We start from the raw sequence: 25,432 nt of genomic DNA, 5'->3' as shown, positions 1-25,432 counted from the left end.
GAGCCACAAGATGCGGGCCATTGCCCACAAAAACCACACACACACACACACGGACACAGTCACACACAAATGGTATGGCAGCTGCTGCGCTTGCTTAGCTAAATGGACGCTGGCTGCAGACATCGAAATTATTTATTTTTATTGGCATTATAATGATTTCTTTGGCCATGTTCTAATGGAACTGGAGAATGTCAACGTCAGTTGGCTCATTTTTAATTAGAGATAAGCAGCGCCAAGACGACTGGAATACAAATGTTCTGCAGCTAAAATCGAAGAAGCTCCTGTGCAAATATTGTAAATACTTTGAAACAAATTGTTTGTGAATGAAATATTTTATATTTTGTTTTATGTTGTATGTATGAGCGGTTTTCCAATTGTTATTATTTCATTTATTTATTAAAGACAGTCTGATTGTATTTTTGTTATTTATATGTTCTATTTTTTGCTTTCATTGTGGAAATACATTTAATAATATTTTACAGCAACGAACATTTTAAATATATTAATTTTTTTGTTTTTCTTGCAATTTTTTTTTTTTTTTTTTTTTTTTTTTTTTTTTTTTTAGCGTTGCTTCACTGTATTTTAATTTGGTTTTTGCGGCGGCAACAATTTAATCAAAATATTTAAGCAGCTGTCGGCCCACATGGCTAGCCATGGCCAATCTGCCCTGCTTTGGGCATATATGTATATATATCAAATGGATTTTTTTTTCTTTTTTTGTTCTCGCTCGCTCCTCTCCCGACTCCTGCCCGTTGATGTGCTGAGTGGCTTTTGAAGTGCAGCCAGATACACACACACACCCACACACCCACACACCTACACACGTATGCTACTGTGTGTTTGCCATGTACACACTTAATGCTGAAAGAGTGTCACTAACAATATCATCGTCCGCCTGTCCGCCTGTCTGCTTGGCTGTTTGGCTGTTTGTCTGTCTTGGTGCGATCCCTTGTCCTGGTATTTGTTTAGTGCAGGTGACATTTAAATTAAGCTGGCATCGTTGTGCAGCGCGCTAAAAGTGCTTTCATGTTGCCTCGCGCTGCTCTATGCCACATGCCGCATGCCACATGCCGCTAGCCGCTTGCCGCATGCCGCATGCGACGACACTGTGAGCTCGTTAAATCCAATAAACGTTTGCACTTTTTATTTATGCATGTGTGTGGGTGTATGGGTGTTTCTCTGTGTGTGTGTGACAATTGTTCCTTGCTTGATTAAATTTCTTTGTTTTTACTATATTCATTCTTTTTTCATTTGCTGACAATTAAACTAGCCAATTAAACTTTAGCCTGGACGCAAAACAACAGCTCAGCCATTGGCCTCTGCTTGTGTGTCCTCCTGGCAGGAGCTGCTTCAGCTGCTCCAACTGCTCCAGCTGCCAAAGTGTTAATACACAAATACCCAAATGTGTAGTTAGCACGAGTTTCTGCATTGCCACGTTTACTGCTGCTTGCTTCAAGCCATGCCTCCACTAGCCCTATTCACTGGCTCGCCCGTTCCGCTTGCTTGCCCGCCCTCTTAGATATTTGTGTTTTTATATGTTGGCGCAATTTATGCGCTCGGGGATTCTCGTTTCCAGTGCATTTCGACTTTAGTTCCTGGTTTTGTATTCATTTCATTTATTTTCATTTTTATTTGTGTTTTGCTTTTACTTTGTTTTAGCTCTTCTGAACCTTCCACCTGCTGTGCTCGCTATTTATCTAAGTTGCCCCAATGTTTTATCGAGCTGGAGTGTCGTCTGAGCACGAGAGCCTCTGCCGAAAATACAAAATCAAAACTAATTTACTTTCCAGTCACGACATTAGGCAGCCGGCTAAGGCAATAAATAAATAAATAAATGAATAAATAATTTAGCGCAAATAAATCAATGCCCAATTGACATAAATTGCTCAGGTGCAAAGGCAACGAATCAAATGGAATATTCGATGACTTTTCCTTTGCGAGGCTAACCCAACCGAACCGTCGCAGTTTTTTGTGGAGTTGAAAATGAAACCTCAGAATATCTTCATAAAAGTATTTAGTGGAAAGTGTTTATAGCTATGGAACCCCAAATAGCATTTTATCTGAGTAATAGCTGTTTTCAATATAGATTCTCACCCGCTCATTATTTTCTCTGCTTCTGCAGGTAAATGTTGATTTTTCTGCAAGCTCTATATGACGTCTAATGGGGACTGCAATTGGCACTTGGTTATGCTCAGCTTAGCAGCTTGGCAGCTTGGCTGTCCAGCTGTCCAGCTGTCAAAGTCACATATAAATCACAGGACAATCAAATTACGCTTTCATCTGTGCCGGGCCAAATAAATTGCACAGCATATTACGTATACGTCGAGTCGACAAGGCAAATGTATAAATTCATTGATTATTTATTTATGGCACGCAAAGAGTGAAAAACAGGGTGTACGACTATTGTTTGCCAGATTTGATTGTATCGCACACATACACACACACACACAAACACACACTTTTACAGAGAACCTGTGAGTTATTTTCGTTTTATATTGACTCGAAAATGTCAAATGCATAACGGCAACAATTCACAATTTTGATGTAATTGACAGGCAAAAGGGCTGTGTGGTTGGGTGGGAGTGGCTCGGTTGGCTTTGCTGGTTTGGCTTGGCTGTTTGTTACTGTGGTCCCATCATAAAATGTCAAACTTTGTTCTGCTGTGTCGTAACGGTAACATTTGGACAAAACGCTTTCTTATTTGACAGCCCATTTGGCAGTGACATGCGCCGGGCCACGAAACAGCTGCAACCACAGCCACTGCCGCTCATTTAATATGCAAATCGCTTTAATTAGACTGCTACGATTGTGGCTGAACGTGACTATGTATGTATGTGTATGTGTGTGCGTGTGTCATACATGGTATTTGCACTTGTATAATAATTAAACAATGTACCGCAAAAACAATTAGCCACATTTACAGATACAGCCACAAGTCAGGCCGCAGCTGTCTCGATTGATGTGGCAAAGATTTTTTTTTTTTTGTGAGCGGCCGCACCTTTAAGTGCCACAGCAACAGCAACAGCAGGGACAGCGATATGCGGCATGTGGCATGTGGCATATGCAAAATGAAGTTGACATCTGCTTAAGTGGCTGGGGTTTTGGGCAATCCTCATGGCTTTACGAGCTGCACTGCTGCAGTGCTGCAGTTTCATTTGCAGCTGCTGCAGTTGCCTGGTTGCCTGCTTGATTGGACATGAAATTGATAGCTCATACACACACGCACACACTCACACTCGCACTCACACACTCACACACCCACGCAGACACTTATTGCATATGCATGCAGCACAAGTGTGAGAGCATTGTGTGCGAGCGTGCGACTGTGTGTGTGTGTGTAGATGTGCTTAAGCAAGTTAATTGAATTTTGCACTCAAGTCGTTGTCGCTGTCGTTTGGGCGCTGGGTGCTGGGCGTGGCTGCTGCCACAGTCGAAACATTTAAGCATTGACAAGACATTTGTGAAGTTTTAAGTGCATTAGCTGTCAGCCGAGCTAAGCGCAGAACATGCCAAATAGCAGCGCCATGCAAGTCATTTAAATTCCGTTGCCCCAAAAAGTAGGCAATGCTTTTCGTTCATGAGCTTTAAAGAAAGGAAGAACCAGAAGTCCAATACTGTCTATTGAGCAGCTGTGTGTATGTGTGTGTGTGTGTTTACGTGAGTGTGTGTTATTTTGCAGCCGTTACATAATACGTGAATAGAAGAGTTAGAAGTTATTTAAAGGTCATTTTGGAATAAAGCTTCAAAGTTTCAGCGGTTAACAAGTGGATCAAAAGTTTTCCAATGTGGCTTTTCCAATTCAAACATCAGCAGAGCAACATGCTGAATATGAGCTCAGAAGCCACAAGTTAGCATCCCAATTGATAGCAGAAATACGAGTTGAATAGAAATACTCTTAATATTTTAAATTTGAAATAAAAAAATTGAGTAAATAAATTTGTGAATAAAATTTTGTTTAATTAAGCGCTATTCAATATTTATGTCAATTTGCTTATGACAGTCTGAATGAGTTACATACATGTAGGTATATATTTCTAATTTTTTTTATATAAAGTTTTTTAAAAAAATGTAGTGCAATAAATTAATGCTTCTATACATACACATACATATACATATAGAAGAATTAATGTATTACCTAAAATGAATATTTTTCAAAAGTTATACAAAATCTTTACTGTAGTACAGACAGACAGCAAGTCAATCCAAAGATTACTTTTGCCATAACTTCAAGTCTGAAGCCACAAAAAAGGAGAGTAAAAATGTCAGCTCCATTTGTCAACGCTTTGTAGTTGATGCCATTAATGGATTAAGCTGAAAAGCGTGGAGCACAATGAATAAATTGTCAGATTGCGTTTACCACTCACCCACGCACACACACACACACCCACAGAGCTGCAAATGGGTTAACCAGAAAGGACAAGAGCTCGTTGACCAACACAGCTAAAAACCAGTTGGGTACAGGGCCAGGATATGGGGGAGGCAAAGGATTTGGGCATGGGCATGGTCTGCTTACATTTCAATATGTTTGTGCTCTTGACATTTTGTTTAACTGTTAAACTGTTGGCAAATGCCAACTGTCAGCTCTTCTTCTTTTTCAGCATTTTGTGCAGCTTGTCGAAAAAGTTGTTGACCCAAAAAGCCGCAGAGCAGCTAAACATTTACGGCCGTTAGTGGCTGGCTTTAAGTTGACCAAGCAACTTTAAGCCAGCTAATAGCCAAGTGTTGCGTGTGTGTATGTGTGTGTCTGTGTGCGTGAGAGAGTTTGGCCATTTTGCAAATCAGCGTGCAATTACCCGTTGCTCATGTTGCTCGTGTAGTTTGCAACTGTATTAAGTTCATTTTTCATTTGCCTTCATGCATTAAGCAGCCCAAAGTAAGTTGCCTGACTTCACACAAAAAAAGAAAAAGCAAAAAGTATTATAAAAAGTGTATATATAAAAGAAAAACATAACGCAGAATCACTTTTTCACTTAGCTGGTGTCTGTGTCTGTGTGTGTGCGCGTGTGTTGGTGTTGCCTTTTGGCATGCAAATAAAATGGCCAAAAGGCAGACAACAGCCACACACACCTCTGCCTCTCGCACAAGAGCCCAAACCGAGACCAGAAACCAAGCCAACTTAAGCCCAACACGTTAGAGAACAGCGCGCGCAATTTGGTTCCACCAAAAATTCCAACTACCCCTTAGCCACGCCCCCGTCCCTCGTCGCCTACCCGCACAGAGCTGCTCTTGGCTGGGGCCACAATAAGAAAAATGTTCAAGTGCCAGAATGTGTGCAAAGAACTCAAGTTTGGCACACACTTCGCCAGAGTCTTGATGATGTTGTTGTTGTTGCTGTTGCTGTTGTTGTTGCTGCGTTTTCCCTTTATTTTTGCCTTGCAGATAATTTGAATTTTTTCCATTTGTTTGGTTTGGCTGTGCCACCCGCTCACCCGCTCGCCCGCTCGCCTGCCCTCCAGCCAGCCAGCCAGGTCACTTGCATGCCACGGCTGCCTGTTTTTTAGGAACTGTAAATTGCTTTAGTTGGCGCACAGTTTCAGCAGTCGGGCAACAATAAGCGGGAATTTGGTGGAATTTCTGCCAGTGTGTAGGTCTGTATATATATTTATGAATACACTGCTAGTAATGCACTGCTTATAGTGCAGGCACTTACAGCAGCTCCTGCTTTTCTTATCTATGCAATTGCAATTGCAATTGCAATTGCAGCTTGCAAAAATTTCACAGTTTTCTTTGAGATTTCGAATTTCTGTGCAGCTGCATCTTATGCTCTATCTGTGTGAGTGTTTGTGTGTGTGTTGATTATTTCTATTGTTCCTCCGAGAGAAAATAAATGCCAGGCAATTAAAGATATTTTACTCAAGACTCGCTAGAACGGCCCAAGTGGATTCTAAAGAGACTAAAAAGTTTTAAGCTCAGTTTTACTAATACTAATTATATATTATATTACTATTATTATTATATATAAATCATTAACTCCCTTGATAATGCTTTTTCTAATATGGTTTGTTTGTCAGTCATTTGTGATACGATTTATACGCTTTTGAAGACTTGATTGTTATACATACGCGATTTGATTTAATTATTAATATTTTCAGTTCTTTACAGGCGGAGAACGATTAACATTTTGAAATCTAATATGAGTAGATTACATTTTCTTACATTTTTAGTTCTTCATAAAAAAAAAGCGTTTACGTTTTGTCTAATTTGCAGTTCTGTTTGCCTATTTGGGAAGACTATGATCTATGGTCTTATAATTGTTTCTCTTTAGATTGAATAAACGCTCTCGCGCTCTTAAAGCAATTGTTGCTTGGCCACTCTCAGTGCAGGACTTGAATGTCGGCTCATGGGCATCTAGGGGATTAAATATATTTCTTTCAAATTTTCAGTTACATTTCTCGAAAATGACTTGCATTACAGTAGCACAACAATATTTGAATATGGTTCTTTTTTTCAATTACGGCAAAAGTGGCAAAACAGTTGTCAACATTTCAAGACAAAACAGCAAAAACAGCAGCAACAGTTCCGGACACAGCAACAGCAGCAGCAGCAGCAGTAAAAATGTAATAGAAATGTAAGAAGAAGAAGAGACAGAGACAGAGGCAGAGACAGAGGCAGCAGTTGCAGCAACAGCAGCAGCAGCAACAGCAGCAGTAGAGGACAACCAGCCATGACGCTCTGTCAGCTGCAGAAAGAAAGATGTCAGTTGTCAACAACAATGCCCCAAGTTCCAACAATAAAATTCTGACACATTGAAAAATGTCATTGTGTAACTTAAGTAGCCAACATCACACACACACATACATACATATACACACACAAGCACATATGCAGGGTTGATTATGTAAAACAAGGCACATAGAGTAACAGACATTCACCCAACCATCTAACCATCTAACCATCTAACCATCTGCCTCCTGCCTCGGAGAGCTCTCTAGCTTGGGCTCTAGCTTTGTGCCGCCTTCGTGTGCCCAGCCTGTTAATTTACTTGCAGTTCCGTTCCATTTTTATGGACTGCCGCCATGACGCTTCGCTCTATACACTAAGAGACACATATGTGTGCGTGTATGTGTGTGTGTGTGTGTGTCGGGCATTTGTTATGCAGTGATATAGCAGCAGCTAGCCGAGCCAGCGTTTTATGCTTTACATGTTGATTAGAGATGAACGCGTGCTATACGAAATTATTTTAAATCAAAATTCGATAGAATATCAAGTATTTGATTAACAATATAAAATTGAACAAAAAAAGAAAAAATAATCAACAAATATATTACTTGATTCTCAATAGAGATAAAATTTCTGAAAAATAATAACAATATTATTATTATATGTAAATTTCTGTCAAACATATTTAATGCAAACAAATATTTTACAACGAGTTAAACATATACTTGACCTTAAATAAAAGGAGAATCCCAATAATATTGCTTATATAATAATTTTATATCAATTTCAACTAAACATATTTAAGTGTGTGTAAATGCTTCTGCATACAACGCTTCCTATTAAAATTCATATATATCATTTAATTGATATCACTTTTACGAACTTCCGAACTCCAATTGCAATGCTCAATTTCTAATAGCACTGAACAATTAGATCCAATCAGAAGGGAAAACTTTCGTATTTGTATTTGCGTATAATTTTACGCTCACGCGCACATCTCTAATAAGCTAACACACGCCCATATTTGTTGAGTGTGTGTTGCTTATGCAAGCGAGAAATTTGTTATAATGTGCCCGGGCATAGCAATAGGGACAGAGGCAGGCCATATCGCAGATATTATGTATGCTTTTGATAAACGCATAGTGAACCAGCGAGGCGTGCACTTGGCCCAGGAGCAGACCCACGACTAGGACCAGGACCAGGACCAGGCCTAGACTCGAGTGTACCTAGGCAGCATCAGACAAAGAAGAAGAGCCAGTGTGTGCATGTGTGTGTGTGAGAGCTGTGGCACCCCTAGCCAAAGTCATTTGCGGCGTCGATCAAGTGTACTGAGCCGTTTTATGGCTGCGCTTAACAAACCTCGACGAGGACGCAGCAATTGTTGTGCCTGCTCCAGTTGTTGTGTGTCGAGTATATATATAAAAATAAATATAAATATAAATATGTAAATAATGTATTTGCTGTTTTTATTTGGCGCTGTCACAAGTCTTTTTCTGTTGAGGTGACAAAGTTAGCCCCGAGGTACAACAACAGAGAAGTGCGGATTGTTCGCGGCAAGCAAAAACAAACGGCGCATAATTTAATTTCCACAGGCAGAGGCAGCAGCAGCAGCACCAGCAGCGGCTGTTATCAGTCTCCAGGCATCATTATTACGTTTAATGGAAAATAATTACTTTTGGATAAGGCAAAGTGAAAGAAACAACAAAAACACAACAAAGGTAGCGAAAAAAGCGAAAAAGTAAATAAAAACGCAAATGGCCCCAAGGGGCAACAACAAGGCATGCTACTGGAGAGACGGTCTCAGCGGGGTGTGGCGGGTTGGCAAAGCGTGTCTTGCCAGTTTTCCACTTGTTATTGTTACTGTTGTTGTTGCTACTGCTGCTTTTGCTTTTCGGCATGGATTTGCCTAGTTTTATAGCTCAAGATTCCGTGGAGATATTCAGATACAGATGCGCTGAGCTTATTAGCGAGCAGACACAAAACTGCAGCGAGACTTAACCAAATTGGATGTAGGCAGAACAGAGCAGAGCAGAGCGGAGTGGGAGATAAGCCTTAAGGCATTAAGTTAAGGCAAGACATCGCTGAGGATTAGCCCATAATTGGCCTTCATGCCTGACGAAATAGGAAAACATATCGATTAAGACTTTTGACTCTTTGCTTTATGACTCTAGAATGCTTGATTTGCAAAAGTCATGAAGAGAAGATTACTAACCGAAATTGGGCTTAGGAATATCAAATGCATTCATATGTATTTATATGCAATACTTGTGGAATTATAAATATATTTGAGACTTATCGATACTCAGATAGTAGCATATGCTAGCTTTACAATTACCATCAATTATTTTGGAGTACCTGACGAAGCCTCGAGGCATTGGCAGCTTATTTCAATAAGGAAATTTGTGCTCAGCTCATAAAGGTCTCAATGCCAATTGCACATTCGAGTTTGAGCATTGGGGAGTTTTGTGTACTTTGGCTAAGTAATTAAATACAGCTGTCAGTTGGAATTGAATTGATGACGTGCTTTAACACTCGCCCACAGAGCTCCAAAGTCTTCAAGGCTCCTCGACTTATTGCAGTTGTACGAGTTGCTGTAAGTAAGGATGTCTGTGAAGTTTGAAGACTGCTTATGGCATGTACTTGAAAATAGTTTTTGGCATTATGTCTATAAAATTTGTTGTTGATGCTGAGTACTGGCAAGCAGAAGTAAATAATTCCTAGGGACTTGGTCAGAGCTCATAGCTTCAATACCTAAAAAGCTCTATCGAGCCCATTTAAGGACTTGAGCTGTATTAAACAATAAAGTCTAGATATATATATATATATATATATATATATATATATAAGCTTTGCACAGATAACATTTCTATTGGTCATAACCAAAGACAGCTAAAAGGCAAAAGCAAAGAACGAGAAATGACGGAAAATTATGGAAAATTTGCTACTTATTGCTGTAATTCATTGAGCCGCAGTCCCTTTTCTCTCTTTCAACTGGATGGCAATGTGGCGCCTAAAGTTAAGGCGCTTAAATTTAAGCATTTCAGCGACAGTAATGACAAAGCGCCTAAGACCACACACATATTAGCTCAAGTATATATTGCACATGTGTGTGTGTGAGCATATCGTATATGTACATATAGATGATATACTCATATGCATAACTTGCCTTAACTGGCGACTTATGAGCTTCAGTGATATTTATTTATTTTTTGTTATGCCCGGCTGTTGCCAGGTTTAATGAGCTTTATTGTAAGTATATATAGGTGTGTGTGTGTGTGTGTTTGTGTGTGTGTGCGTGCGTTTGCTCCACTGTGCACGCGTAACATAACCCACTTAAATATGTCATATGCATGCTATATGCGAGACGAGTGCGGGACTAATCAGACGACGCGTTATACCGGCTGCTCAGCATTTGAATTTGCAATGGCAGTCACCCTCGAAGTATGCTGTGAATTATGTGGCGCATGAATGTCAGCAGCAGCAGCAGCAACACGCAACAGCAGCAGCAATTCAAATGTCAGGCTCAGTCGCAGTCGCAGTCGCAGTCGCCGTCGCAGATGCAGAGCCTCGCTGGGTGTCGCTGTCAAAGCACTTTATGTCACAATAATTTGCAGTATGCATGTGAGTATGTGTGAGTCTGCGTGCGTGTGTGTGTGCGTGTATTATATATGCATTCATTTCACGTGCCAGCAGCTAACATCTTCACGTTTTGTAGGCATCTCTCCATTGGAGTAAGCTGGCAGCGCGTGTAGTTGGGCAGGATGTTGGCCAATATGCATATGTAAAATATTTATGAGCGCGTGCAAATTCATTTCATTGCTTCAACGCTTTTGCCTGTGGAACGAATGGCGACTGCGACTGCGACGGCGTCGGCGAGTCCCTTGACTATATGATAGAGTTTGTCAAAAGTGTTGAATACGAAATATGTGATTAAAATTCACGAAATTCAACTAATTTGCTAGCACAGCCCCTGATGAATAAAGCATTGTTTGAGTCGAGGGACAAACAAAAAGCGACAACTTTTCACATGGAAATACATACTGTATTTTCTATACAGGCTAAAATTTTCATTTGAATCAAATATTATAAAATATATATATATAAATATAATATAAATATAAACATAAATATTTATTTAAATTCTAATCAGTTGTTTGTTATATTTAAAGTTAAAAAATTGAAAAATATTTATTAAGATTTTCTCCTTGGTGCATTCATAATTTTTGAATTGATTTTTGAATGTAATTTATGCATATCATAATATGAAAAAGATTTAAAATATAATTTAAAAAATTCTCGTTATTTATGCAATGAAAATGGAGTTTTACAAATATTTTGATTTTTTCTTTAACTCTTATTTCAGTGAAATCATTAGTTCTAGCATAGTTTTCCTCTGCGCTACGTTCTGCTCTACTCGACAAAGTGATCTATTTTATAGTCAAATATATGTAGATATGTGTACACATGTGTGTGAGTGCTTGGGTGTGTGTGTTTGGCTCTTGCACAAGAATTTAATGCAGCGCATAACAAATTTTCACAGCACATTTTCATGGTCTGCAGGGCTTATGGCCTAACTGGCTAAATGGGAGGCTGACAAATTGTCAACACAGAGAGAGAGAGAGAGAGAGAGAGAGAGAACGAGCGAGAGAGGGAGAGGGAAATCCCAGTCCCTTTTGTTGTCACCCTGTGTGTGTGAGCTGTAAATAAATTCAACATTGTGCAATATGCGCGACACGCGTTTATTTGTATTGTATTTATATTTCATGCTGTGCCGCTTGCCCATTCTAGCGAGTCAAGCAGGAGGAGGGCAGGCGAGAAGGTGTTCCACTGCCCAGGGTGTGGCGGAAATCGCAAAAATATTTTCAGCACGCCACGGAAATGAGAAAAACGTTATTTTTTTTTTCAGCTTTTTATTTTGATTTTGGGTAGAAGCTGCTTTGCAATTTTTATGCACGAATATTATTTATAAATATTTCGGCAGCAACTGTGACTGCGATTGCGAATGGGAATGGGAATGGGAAGCGAACTGTGTTGCTATTGCGACTGTGTCTGGCCCTCTAACTAATTTGGGGTTGGCAGTTAACATTTGGTAATTCGTTTATGCAATATTCAGGCGCATTTATGCATTACATTTTATGCGCTTTGTCTGCTTATTTACGAGTTTAACGCGCGCGCCACACGCGGCGTATGCGTAATATACACAGCGCTTAAGCCACTGCATTCGCTCGCGTATATTGGCATTGGTATTGCTATTGGCATTTGGTTTGCGCCTGTGTTCGTGTGCGAGTGCATGTGTGTATGGCAATTTCAAAGGATTAGGCGCCTGAGTGCGCAAGGACATGACAGCAATGACGCTGCCAGCATGCATTGCCATGCCCCCGCCGCCCCGTCCCGCCACGCCCTGTTTCGCCTTGCTCTGTCCTCGCATTGACTTTGCATACAAATTAAAGTTTCCAAACGCTCTGCTGGCTGGTTTATGTAATTGAATTAAGCGCGCGATACGCTAGCCAAATTGTAACTGCATTACGCAGGGCGTGGCCGTCTGCGGCTAATATGTGTGTTGTGTTTCGTATGTTGAGTTCGTGTTGGTGTTTGTTTTTGTTTTTGTTTTCGTTTTCGTTTCTGTTGCATACATGCATTAAGTTCAACACGAGCAGACAAACGCTTTGATCTATTGAACCGGCGATGCACTGCTTCAATTTCTTTTTAGTTTCGTTTGCAAAATACCATTTCATCAATTTAAAAGGTGACTCGTGATTCAAAGGGAAAATGGTATTTATATATTAAATCTGTATCAGACAAGATACAACTAATAACATACAAGTTCTTCACTCAGCAAGGAAGTTTACGATTGATCTATTATAGACGATCATAAGCAATAAACAATAATATTCACATCTTATACTTCACATCTCTCTGTCAGCAAAGGTGGGAAAAGTCTGTGAGGAATTCAATTTCTCACAGACCTAATTTATAGCGCGGCTGGATCTGACAGACATTGTACTTGTATTATTAAAATCAGCTGATTTTGGAGTCGTGAGTTCGCATAGAGGGGCGAGAATTAAAATGGAGTCTCGTATCGGTTTTACTTTCCATTATTTAAATTTATTTGTACTTGCAACTGAACTAGACTCGTTGAAAATAAATATATGATATATGCAATAATCATAAATATTGCTGGAAGCTGGCATTTAGATTACAATTTCATTAAATAGATAATTCCAGAAATGATGTTTAGCTTTTTGTTATTTTAAGCACTTGATCTGCCCTCTTTGTGCAGTGCATTAGTTTGCCTTTTTTGGCCAGAGCACTTCGAGTTATTTCAGCTTGTATGACAAAAATCTATTACATTCCACGGGATTTTGACCCGTGGCGAGGGGAGCGTGCATTGAACTGGTCGCATGTCAGGTTGCGTTCAATCGCCTCTGCAATGTGGTGTGCTGTGGTGCGGTGCGGTGTGGTGCGGTGCACACGCTGTGGCACAGCAGTCCCTGCTAAGTTTGTAACCTGCTCGCGTTCTCTCATTTCCCCCTCGCTTCTCCTCTGCCTATCTCTTTCCCTCTCTTTGCTCTCTGGGGTGCCATAGCGATTGATTGGCTCTGGGGCGGCGCGATGCGTCGCATTTGTCCTTTTGTTTATTGGCCATGTGTGTCTGTGTGTGTGTGCGAGTGTGTGTTGAAGCGATTCATTGTATTTAGTGAAGAGCAACGGCAGGCAGCTCCGCTCGTCATCTTACATATAGGGCTGGGTAGGGTATAGCAGTTGCATTAATCGGATTTTGGGGTCCATTGTTGTTAAGCTGCTGCTCCTGCTGCTGCTGCTGAGCGCTGCGCACTTAAAGTTGCAGTTGCATAATGCCATTGTTTGTTGCATATTTACTTTTTGACGGTTTTCTGTCTCTTTGCGGGGAAGCCCGGGAGCACACACAAAAAAGTTGTGCCTTTTGTGCTGCTGCTAGCAGTAGAGCATTCAGCCAATCTGGCAATTCAGCCAGACCCGGCACGTATGTCGTTTATGTCGTTAGCTCTACGGGATATTTCGATTCTATTCTATTCAGGTCGATTCCATTCGTTCCATTCAAGTGTGTGCGTGTGAGTGTATCAGTGTGTGTGAGGGAAAAGTTGGCTGATGTAACTAAGTAATATTGGCAGTTGCATTTGGGTTATTGTCTTCGGTGGGCGTGCATCTGTGTGTGCTCAGCTTGAGGGAAGTGCTGTTGAGCTAGGCAATCTGACAGCCATTGAACAGTAAGCACTCGTTCGAGTTGCTGCCTGTAACTTTGCCGCATGATAAGCCCGGCCAATGCAGTATGTCCCACAGCTTGTCTCCCCCCGTCTGTCCGGTCTGTCTGGCCTGCCTGACTGCCAGCCTGCCTGTCTGCCCGTTGTCTCTCTGGCCAGAGAGTCAATTGGCCAGCAATTGAGCATAACAAAATACGTTAAGTACATGAGCAGATATCGCATCAAATGGCCACATTTACATATTACTCAAGTGCTGCGACAGAAGTTTACAATTTAAAATGCAATATAAAACAAGTAAGAAAGTTCTAGTCGAGACTGCTCGACTACGAGATCCCCTGAACCCTTGGAGTAATAGCTATTTCAATAATTTTTCGCGTCTTTCAGCTTACACACGCACACACACACACACGCACGCACGCACACACAGGCATACATACACACACATACATACACACACATACACACACACACACGCACGCACGCACACACAGGCATACATACACACACATACATACACACACATACACACACACACACACACATACACAAAGAATTACATACATATACACACACAAGCATAAACACGCATGGGCGGCAGTGAGCGCTTACTATGAGAACTCAATTGTTTAATAACTTTTTTTGTAGACGTACGATCTTCATGAAACTTTCAGATTATGATTATAACATGAATATGCATGTAATTGCCAAAGCACAAGTCTCTAGTATTTGAAATACGCTTTTTACAAAAGTGAGGGTAAGGGGGTGAATTTAGAGGTGGGGGGTAAATTTTAACAAAAATCGAAATTGTATAAATTGCATATAAGCATACATTAAAAATTTGGACACTCTAGCAATAAAGGTGTAGAAGATATAATTTCATAGCTGGTTTTCGATAAGGTTTTTTATCGATAAAAAAAGATCGGGATGAGTTATCGATTTTTAATGATAAACTTGATATGCGTGCTGTAATTACGGACATTTTAAAAAAAAATTTGAAGTCTCTAGCTCTTATATCTTCTGAAATCGACGCGTTCATACATACGGACAGACGGACAGACGGACGGACGGACAGACGGACAGACGGACAGACGGACAGACAGACGGACAGGGCCAAATCAACTCAGCTCGTCGCCCTGATCAAGAATATATATACTTTGTGGGGTCTGCCACGCCTCCTTCTGCCTGTTACATACATTTCAACAAAACCATTATACCCTGATTTCCCATTGAAAATGGGTTCAGGGTATAACGAGCTTCAATTGGGAATTGCATGAAATATATTCAGAGCAACTTGAAGCGAGAGATAATCATAAATCAATAAATCAAATTATATAATATATTATATATTTAATATATTTTAGCATATAGCATATGAAAATCGGACTTTGAAATAAATAATACAAAGATATAAAATGATGCTGCTCTATAATATGATAATAAATAGTAACTAAATTACTGATATTATTATTTGCGTCTGGGAAGGAATAATAGCTGTTTTATATATATAATTTTTAGTGTATTATATAATTTTATTTATCTTCGAAAATGAATATTATCTGATTTATTTATATTTATTTATTTTTATTATATTTAATTTGTAAAACTCTATCATATTTATGAATACTTTGCTATTTACAATTATTTGCATTTTTTATTTCTCTTCCCGAATGAATATTATCTGTTTTATTAATAGTTATTTTAAATTATATATTTTTCTAATAGCTGATTCATAATTATTATTTTAATATTTATAATTGTATTTCACTGTGAGAGGATGCTAATAGGATATATAATAAATTATGCAAATAAATGCCACAAGATGATTCTCACAAAGCAATCGAGTGGGAGAAATTGAAAATTTTGTATTTAGACTCCTTAAATTTATTTGTGTAATAAAATTGCAATATTTAAAGTTCAATAATATTTGGAAATGAATAAATTATCCAACTAGATTCCAATTAAATTGAGTTCACTCATCTTATTCATCTATAAAGTTTAAACCGATTTCGGTTATAGCTGCATATTGAGAGCCTTCATAAATTCTGATGAAGCAACACTTGGCTATTAAACATTTAGCCGTACACGATTGCAGCGCCCCGCCCTCACCCTCGCCCTCGACCATCACGACGCACGTTTGGCTAGTTGGTTTGGTAGCCTGCAGCATTATTTGGAGTGTTCAACAGTTCGACTCAACCTCAACAAAATGTTCAACTTGATTTTCATACGATTTGCTCTACGGTTTGTAGATACTTTCCGCATTTTTCTCTCTCCTTTTGGTCTGTTTTTTTGATGAGGGTAGTTGGCAACATTTATGGGCAAAAGTTGCCTTTAACTTGGTTAGTTGCATTGGCCGTGCTGGATCCGTTGCCATTTTCCATTTTCCATTTTCCGAATATGCTCAGCATTTTCATTGTGCATTTGGTGGCGAAGTCCAGAACCATTTTTGGTCCATTGGCTGCATTGGTGGGCACGTGCGTGCCGGAACAGCCTTTGGCCATTATTACACCTCGTCGGTGGGCTATGTGGGCTGCGTGGGAGCAGAGGGGGCTGCTGCACAAGGGGCGGGGGAGAGCTGTTTGGCTTTGGGGCACGTATAAAGTTGGTTGCGGCTGGGCTTGGTAGCTGGTATAAAGTGCATTTTGTTGCCACTTTTGCCGGCGCTTGGCTTATTTCGTTTGATTTTATGCGGTTACGTGAATTCATTGGCCAACGGATAAAAAGAGATAGAGCGCCAGAGAAAGAGAGAGTGAGAGCAAGCGGGAGCACGAGAGTGAGAATGAGACAGAGTTGGATATAGAGCGGGTTGGGATCTGGCATCGCTTTTAAGCGTAAGCGATTTTTTATGTACGCTTGTGGTTTAATTTCAATCATTTTACTGGCCAGCTGGTTGGCCATGTTAGCGCAGCGCTTGCGGGGCAACGCGGCAACGGGGCAACGGGGCCAAAGGACAAAGGACAGGCGCGACCGCTTGAAATCAACGTTAATAAATATGCAAATGCGTTTCGGGCCTACCGAGAGCGGCAGAGGGAGAGGGAGCGATGAAGAGGGAGGGAGAAAGCGCGCGCGCATATTTCGCACAAAATGCGATTAGTGTTGCATAGTTTGGGCGCTTAATTTAAGCATATGCCACAACACGCACTCACACTCACATACATACACACACACACAGATACACTCATGGCTAATTGCTATATCATTAGAAGTAAGCTGTACGGTTGCCTGTGTGTATGTGTGTGTTCGGTATGTGCTCGGCTTTAATGCTTTAATGGCCACTTGAGCCACAAAAGTTGCGGCTTGTTTGGCACTTTTTCTATATTACCTGTGCCCCATTCAGTCCCCACTGCCCCAGCCCTCACTCAGCTTCACTCACTTGGCCAGTCTCTGCTCTCCACATATGCCACAAATTAGTTATAATTAAGTTTAGCACACGTTGCCAGGCTCCTGCATAACACTTAAGGAGCTACAGTTACACTGGCACAGCTGTACGAGGAGCTACGTGCTTTGCTTGCAAGTGCTAAGCACATGCCCTGTAATAGCAGCTCAGAATGGGGTATGTGGGGTCAAGAGTCATTGGATTGCATACTCCTCGTCAGAGTTGGATCTTTCAGCTGAATGACATATTTTTGACGCCCACTTTATTCGCACTGTCATCTGTTGGCTACAGGGTATGCTGCAGCCTGTCTTTGTCAGAGTCGTATTTAATAAGCGTTTGCCATCTATCCACACTTTGGAGTTGCTTAGTCGACACATTAAATGTAATTAGCTGCGCTAAGGTTGGCACAAAGCTACAGCCGTGACAGGACTCGGTCTATGACTCGCCTTTCGTCTAATTAGTTATCTAAAGTTTGTTGGCGACATTAATGACGTCGGCGTCGACGTCGGCGTCGGCATTGGCTTTGGCTATGGCTGTGGCTGTGGCGTCGCAACAAATTGTATAGCATACTTTTTTGCATTAGCATTAGCCTCGCAAAGTTTCCAACACAAATCATTCCCAGCAGCTGCAGCTCGACAAGGGCAAAACTGAGCAGAAACAGCAAGAAATGTTCTCCTATTTTCCTATTACTATTATTATTTTGTATTTTATTTTGGTATTGTTTCTTCGGCTCTGGCGCCGTAAATCACTCAAAACATAATGCCCTGTATTTAAAATATGCGCACAAATGTTCCGTGCAGCGTGCAAATTGCAGGAAATGTTTTTACTTCGCTTTCCACAGTCTTCAGTTTTTCTTGTCTTTTTTCATATTTTTGTTTACTATTTTTTTTTTTTTTTTTTTTTTTTGGCTCTTACTGCAGTCTAGCTTCTTGAGCAGTTGGTCCTGCAAAGGACACACATTGATATACGATATATTTGCGAGGCATAAATGGCTTTAGTATTTTTCTATGAAGAAGCCTTCCTCAAGTACTCGCTCGAGTGTATATTTTTAAGCACATGCTGTTTTTAGGGGAACAGCTGCGTACATTATTTGACACAATATTTACATTTATGATTGCCATTTCGTAGAGCAAATAATTCAAGCAAAATGTGTCTAACAGGAAAAAAAAAATATGTTTGCCGGCAAATCGCTTACAACTTGCACTTGAAACGCAAACTATTTAATTGGGAGCGCGTGAGAGATGTCCTGGATATATAAGAAGTTGTACATATATGTATAAGGAGTGGTTTTAGCTCTATATGTATGTAGATGAAGTGGAGCTATGAAGATCTAGGGTATTGGAGCAATTGTGCAAAGATAAAAATGTAAAATGTGAAATGCCGAATACCGTGACATCACCAAATGGTTGGAATGTGGGTGCCGGCACAGACAGGAGGTTAATACGGGAAACCACTTGAGTTACAGCGTACCGAGGCTGACATTGCACAAAACATTTTCACACGCTTTTTTACGATTATTTAGTCAATATTTATTTTATTATTATTTCATTTTGCATTCTAAATGAAGAAGCACTATGTTATTTATCATAAGTTTTTTTCATAACAATCAATCCATACTGAGAGTATATGGATTGATTGATGCTAACCTAAATAGTGAACTAATTTAGTTCTTTCATTATAAAATGGAATTTCGCTACTTCCCTCTAAATGGAATTGCCTTGTTAGTTCAATTCCCTGGCAACTATCTCACAAATTCCCCTTTGTAGTTCATCTATAAACCATAAATTCATAGTTCATGCCAAAAGTAAACTGTGCAAAAGTGAACCTGCATAAAAAGCCATTGTACGTCCATATCATATCGTATTATATATCCGTGCACTGCGGCTTGTTTTTTCGTATTTGTTTTGGCGCCTAGCCTGTGGCCTGTGGCCAGCACAAATTGCTCTCGGCCTCTTGTTTTTCCAATCCATATAAATATATTAACAGATTTCCATTTGCTTTATTTCGTTCGCTCTGTTGTTTGCATTGTGAAACCAAAGCAAAATAAACCAAAAAATAAATTATTATATATATATAACTGTATATATGTATACAAATTTATATATATGTATATCTGTAAATAAAGACTGTATGTGTGGGGCATGGCTGGGCGCATTTTGTGCCAATTTCGAATGAAGAAGAAGTCAACGCATTTTAAATTGCGGGATTGGCAAAAATGGAAAATCATAATAAATAAATAAAAATTTATATTGGACAATGTAGCTGATGCTGTGCTCTTCATTTGCCTTTATTTATCATATATAGTAGACATTGTTGTTGTCGTTGTTGTTGTTGTTATGCTGAGTTGTTGTCAACAAGCTTTTACGAGGGGGAGCCAACATTTTTCAATTTATTTTCAATGTTTCTCAAAAATAAGACGAAAAAAATAAAAAGAAAAACCAAATACATAAATGAAAAGCAAAAGAAAGCAAACGTAAATTGAACATTTTAGCGCGCTTTTAAGCAATGTCGTTCTGAGCACCCGCACACGCACACACACCCATACACATGCACACACACACCTGTCAAACAACAACAACAACAACAACAACGGCAAAAACATTGCACTTAGAACTTCCGCACGATAAAATTAAATGACGGCTTGCTTGCCACACGGGGGTTGTTGCCTGGGTGGGCGTGGCATTCCGCCGGTGGCTGGGGAAAACTGTGCACAACAATATATATCAAAGTGGAGCGTTGCGGGTGCTGGGCCTTGCAGCAGCATTAAAAAAGAAACAGAAGTTGAACGAGAGGTGGAAATCACTTATGCTGCCATTTGACGTTGGCTCCTGTTTGTTTGAAGTGGCGCTAAAATTATGTTAACGTAACAAGGTGAAAGCACAAAATGAAAAATCACTTAAACAATTTGATTTTTGATTTGTCTCGACCAAACACCCAGCGCACTCCCCCAAGCCGAGGCCTCGCCCCAAGCACAGACTCCTCCAGTCAGGGCAGCTGAATTCGTCCGTAAGACTGGCAAATGCTCTAGCTTCTGTGCATATTACTTCATATAATAAAGAGCTACTTATAGGGAGTGAATTTAAAAATGATTACCTTTGAATCATATATAAATATATTGCAGGAGGTTCTTATTTTATAACTTTATTTCATTTTAATTTCTTTCACAACTCAGCTCTTCCAATTAGAACTCAACTGAACTCTCCCAAACTATCTCTTCTTCTGCCATCAATATATGCTAGTCCCTCAAATCTTATACTGGCCTGCTACAATATATATAATATACTAAAAAATTCTGATAAAACCAAAGTTGTTATCCATATATCAAAATTTGATTATTGATATATAGTTAAGTACTATCAACTATAAACTGAAAGATGATATAGGGTTACCAGAAAGGTACGTCGAATATGGAAAACCTTGTACTATCTTCAGCAAAAAGGCTTTGTGAAAAATTCGTATACAATATGAAGAAAGTGATAAATTGATTAATGTTTTATTAGAAAAAAAATTTGAAAAATTATAATCGGAATTTTTGTTGACGAGATATAACCTTCCAAACTTTTGAAAACAAGTGAATGACCGCCACTGTAGCCATTTATGGTAAATTGAAATAAACAAAAGTTAAGTCAGCTCATCTCAGTTTATCCCATATAAATTTTCCAGGAATCATTTCCTTTTCGTAGCTGTACCTCAGATATGATAGCTCAGCGATTTTATTGGTCTATCAACTGCTGCATTCGCTCGCTCACAAAAGCCATGATGAAATTAGAATACCCAGAAATATGGGAGCTGTAAAAGTGCGATGCTCTTTAAAGATTTATAGAGTCTCGTTCGCTTTGGCTCAACAGCTCATAAAGGCGAATAAATATAAACCACTTGATTTTGGCCTGACTCAAATTATGGGCATAACAAATCTTGTGCCAGTTACAGTCAACAGCACGTAGCAACGGCGCCCAGGCACATCGCACTATGTGAGCAGCGGCTCCTGCGGCAAGGCGGCTCCTGCAAGAGCAGGAAACGGCTAGACTGCGAGACTGCTAAACTGATAGACTGCTAGACTGGTACAGAAACGCACAGAGCGCAGACTTTTATTGATAAGGGCATAATTTATTTGAACAATCGACAAAACGCTATTGTCAATAAGGCCAGATAAATATCTTGCATTGTATATATGTATTTATATATATATCTATGGATAGAGAAAGAGAGAGAGAGAGCTTTTATATGCCTCTATACTGCGGCTTGCGTGACAATGCGCTGAATGCGTGGCCAAAAAGGAAAATAAACGGGGTCGGGAGTTAGGTATATAAATAGAAGAGACCGTTATGCTATAATGGTTTACGACCAGATACAGTAAACGCTAGCTAAAGTGACTTTTAATAAGCGAATCAGTTGATGTAATTGCTTTCATGCGAGCTAGCAATTACATATCGATTAAGCAATGGCAGGGTAAACGCAGAATGTTTAATTATAGTTGGATTTGTTAAATATAATTTATTAAATATTACTATTTCAATAATTTAAAATTTTGCTATAATTTAGAAAGAAAATAGAAATGACATTTTGAATAGCATTTCATCATTTTGATAAATCTATTGATCTCTTGCAAACCTGGTTTCCTAAAATTCTCTACTGCAAGAGAAGGAGAGAAATATCTCATAAACTTTTCTTTTGCAATTTCAATAAATAAAAGTTAGAAGCTGCACTCGTAGCTGCAGTAATGCTTCAATTAATTTATTTTGATGGTGCCTGTGTTGCCACTTAAGCAATATTTACTGTACTTCATTGAATTAAACAGTTTATTGCACGATAGACGCGGGTCGCGTAATAAAGTCAATATTTAATTGAAATATGGTGCGATTTATGTGTGCTATACATACATACATATATATGTATATATATGTGTGTATATATCCATCTCACGGCATAAACATACATATTTATATTGATGTGTGTGTATATAACGCTGCGCATATTTACACATAGGTCAGTTTAATGAACAAATTGGTTAATTACATTGAAGCAATGGCATATGAAAAATGTATTGGAGGCACACGGCGCGCTAAATAAATTATTGATAAATATTGAAAAGCCGCCCGAGAGGGCTCAGCAGGATGACAGTTCGCATAACTTTAGCATATGATGTTGATAAACAGAATGATTTATGCGGGACGCGAACACTAGACGTCTATACTATGAGCTGTGGGTGTGTGTATGAGTGTATGTGTAGACACACACACACACACACACACAAAATGGCATGTATAAAACGTGTATTTGATGTGGCAGACATTTAGGCCTTGTGGCATGTGCCACGTCTCACTATTTTGCAGTTTTTAAGGACTAGCAGCAGATGCTGGCCCCTTCCCTCTTGCCCCTTCTCTCCGTCCACGCCCCTTCCAGACGGCAGCCTCTTGTTTGCCGCTGTCTCAGCTCAGTTGGCAGGCAAACATTATCGCCTACGTGCACAGTAAGCACAAGTGGCAGGACGCCGACGCCTTTTGACGCCTTCGAGCTTCGCTGCATGAGGCAACATGTGTGATGGTGTGTGTGTGTGTCGCTGTGTGTGTGTGCCGGCGTGTGGCAAATGTCAATTTGTTAAACATTTGCACGTTGCACTGATCATTTGATTTGCCGTTCATTTGATGCTACAAATTAGTTGTTGACTGCTTTAAGAACTTTAAGTCGCATAAATTGTGTTTCATTTGATTATTTGAACCTTTTCTAATGCGGCAATGATTTTGTGGGCGGCCTGCCGACAAAGGGGCGCGGTAGGGCAGGGCAGGGCACTTTAATTACATTTGAAAGCAACACTTGAAACTTTGTCCGCAGAACGCGCCGAAAACTTACCGCAAAAGCACAAAAATAAATGTCGAAGAAATTAGTGGGCGGGCGGGGCGTACATTTACTCGCTTGCTAAACAAAATCGAGCAAACGGCAAGTGGCAAGTGGCATGGCGGGGGGAGGGGGCGAGGCTGGTTGTCACAAAGTGTCGCCCGGCCATAATGACAGCATGTTATAAACTTTTGCAGCAGCTTCCACCAGATGAAAAGTTAAAAAACCGGCTGCATTAAAGTGGCCGCCGGATGGTGCCACGCCGCGCCTCTCCCCGCCTCCTTGCCTCCTCGCCTTGCCCACAAAATGACGTTTGCATCTTAACATCTGAGCCATCAGCCATCAATAGATACATACCTGAAAAGAGAGAGGAAACGAGGCAAACGTTAGGAACTGGGTACAAATTAATAAGGGCTTGGTTTTAAGTCCCTCAAATGTCAACCTGGGCGAAGCGTCTCATAAAATGACAACAACTTGCGCAATTTACTTTGTTAATTGGCAGCGTTTAAACGACGCTGCCCCCTCTTTAGCTCACAGACAGCCCCACCTTATGTCCCCATTTGACTTGTGTTTTTATAGCATATTTATAGAGGCCAGACAGCGATGGACTGCAGGCAATTGGAAAAACAAAATACACAAAATGTAATTTGGAAAGTTTGTTGTGTTAACACACACACCAACACGCATGCAGACACAAACACACACCCATACACAATGGCCAGCTGGTCACTATTTTTTACATATAAATATACCCTGTTATTATTCAACAGGCAGCTGGGCATATTAGTGTAAAAGTAGCGGAGGCTAAGCAAAGTTGAAGTGATAAATATAGATTATCATAGCTCAAGATAATCGTATTTATATGTCAATCTTTCATAAATAATTTGATTGTTAATCTCCCTTAAAGCACAAGAGATCTCTTATATGATTATATAGATATTTTCGGCATATAAATAATCTGATGGTAAATTCACACTCTATTTACTACCTAGCATCTAGTTAGATATGGAAATATTTGTTAATATTTTATAATTCAGATTTAATTTATATATTTACAATTCCACAATTTACACAAAATTAATTATAAAACAAAAGTGAAATAAAAATAAAGTCGACAATCAAAATCGGAAATCACGATAAATCGAAAAAAAAAATCCACCCCCTTGAAAGAAATTCGTTCTCAATAATTATATATAGAAAATTATATCTAAATAAAATATTATAGTGATTTACTATATCTTTGGTTGCTAAAGTTCTTGAGCAAAGTTAAATGATGCTCATTTCACGAAGAATATGCAATTGTCTACATATGTAAGCCTAGTTTCTGGTATCATCCCCATATATGGGCAATACAGGTAATCGGACAGTCAAGCAACTGTTGACAGACTTGAACTCACTTCTGTTCATGTTGTCCCTGGCCCATCGTTCAAAGTGTGTGCGTGTTCTACAACTAGCGTCAACATTGCGGCAACACATACACACACACACACACACACACACACACAAATCGCAAAATAAAAATTAACAGCAAGAAAATCCGTAATAAAGAGAGAGAGAGAGAGAGAGAGAGAGAGAGAGAGAGAAGGGAAAAACAACAACAAAGCGAAGAAGTCGAAACCGAAGCAGAAACAGAAAAAACAATAAACTGCGACACAGCGACAGCAAACAAACATTAAAAATGCACAACACCCGAGTCAGACCGGATTCTATAACCCTGAGGTCAAACAGCGTGCAGGACAGTGTACTATATATATTGAGGAATGAGCCGCAATCGCAGGCGGCCCAGCTTGCGTGTCTAACAGTGCGAGTGCCTAAGGCAATATCGACCCAGACGAGCGCCAGTTAGCGCCAATCATGATAAGAACAAATACCCAAACACATACACACACACACACATGCATACAGATATACTTGTATATATTGCAGATCTTGCAGTTCAAGCAGTCAACTTTAGTTTGGCGTAGAAATTTTTGCATGCCTGCAAGTTCATATGTGTGGGAAAGTTTTTGTCACTTGCTTCGGGAAATTGAAAATTTCCAAATTGAAAGTTTGTTTCAGCCAAAGTTTTACTGTGATATATACACCAATAAATTTTCATATATATATATATCAAAGTGTGGTATGTGAAGATGTATTTAAGAAAGTTTACAACGAAATAATAGGAAGAGTCAAAAGTTTTACATATTTTCTTAGCACAGATTATGTTGCATCCCTTTTGGCCAGAGTCAGAGTTCGTTAGCCACGCTTCGTTAAGCACTCGACCACAATTGAGTTCTTACAGCTGCATGCTTGGCTCAGCTCGACCCAGAGAGCTGGGTAGAGA

General features: G+C 39.7%; 1 protein-coding gene and 1 long non-coding RNA gene across 2 annotated transcripts in view; both read right to left on the bottom strand.

Moving 5' to 3' along the window:
- Mmp2 (Matrix metalloproteinase 2) overlaps positions 1 to 25,432 on the bottom strand; it is a 109,066-nt gene that overhangs the window by 19,590 nt on the left and 64,044 nt on the right. The gene's annotated exons all lie outside the window — the stretch shown is intronic.
- The window catches only part of LOC149268846 (uncharacterized), a 45,671-nt gene continuing 21,361 nt past the window's right edge, over positions 1,123 to 25,432 (bottom strand). Inside the window, exon 2 of the long non-coding RNA XR_016270340.1 lies at positions 1,123 to 23,466. This is a non-coding gene — a long non-coding RNA (uncharacterized LOC149268846). The remainder of the gene's footprint in view (positions 23,467 to 25,432) is intronic.

This window comes from Drosophila arizonae, chromosome 5, assembly GCF_054131065.1.
Source record: "Drosophila arizonae isolate 15081-1271.41 chromosome 5, UAZ_ARI_1.0, whole genome shotgun sequence".
NCBI lineage: Eukaryota > Metazoa > Arthropoda > Insecta > Diptera > Drosophilidae > Drosophila > Drosophila arizonae.
This window is presented reverse-complemented; position numbering and strand designations above follow the sequence as displayed.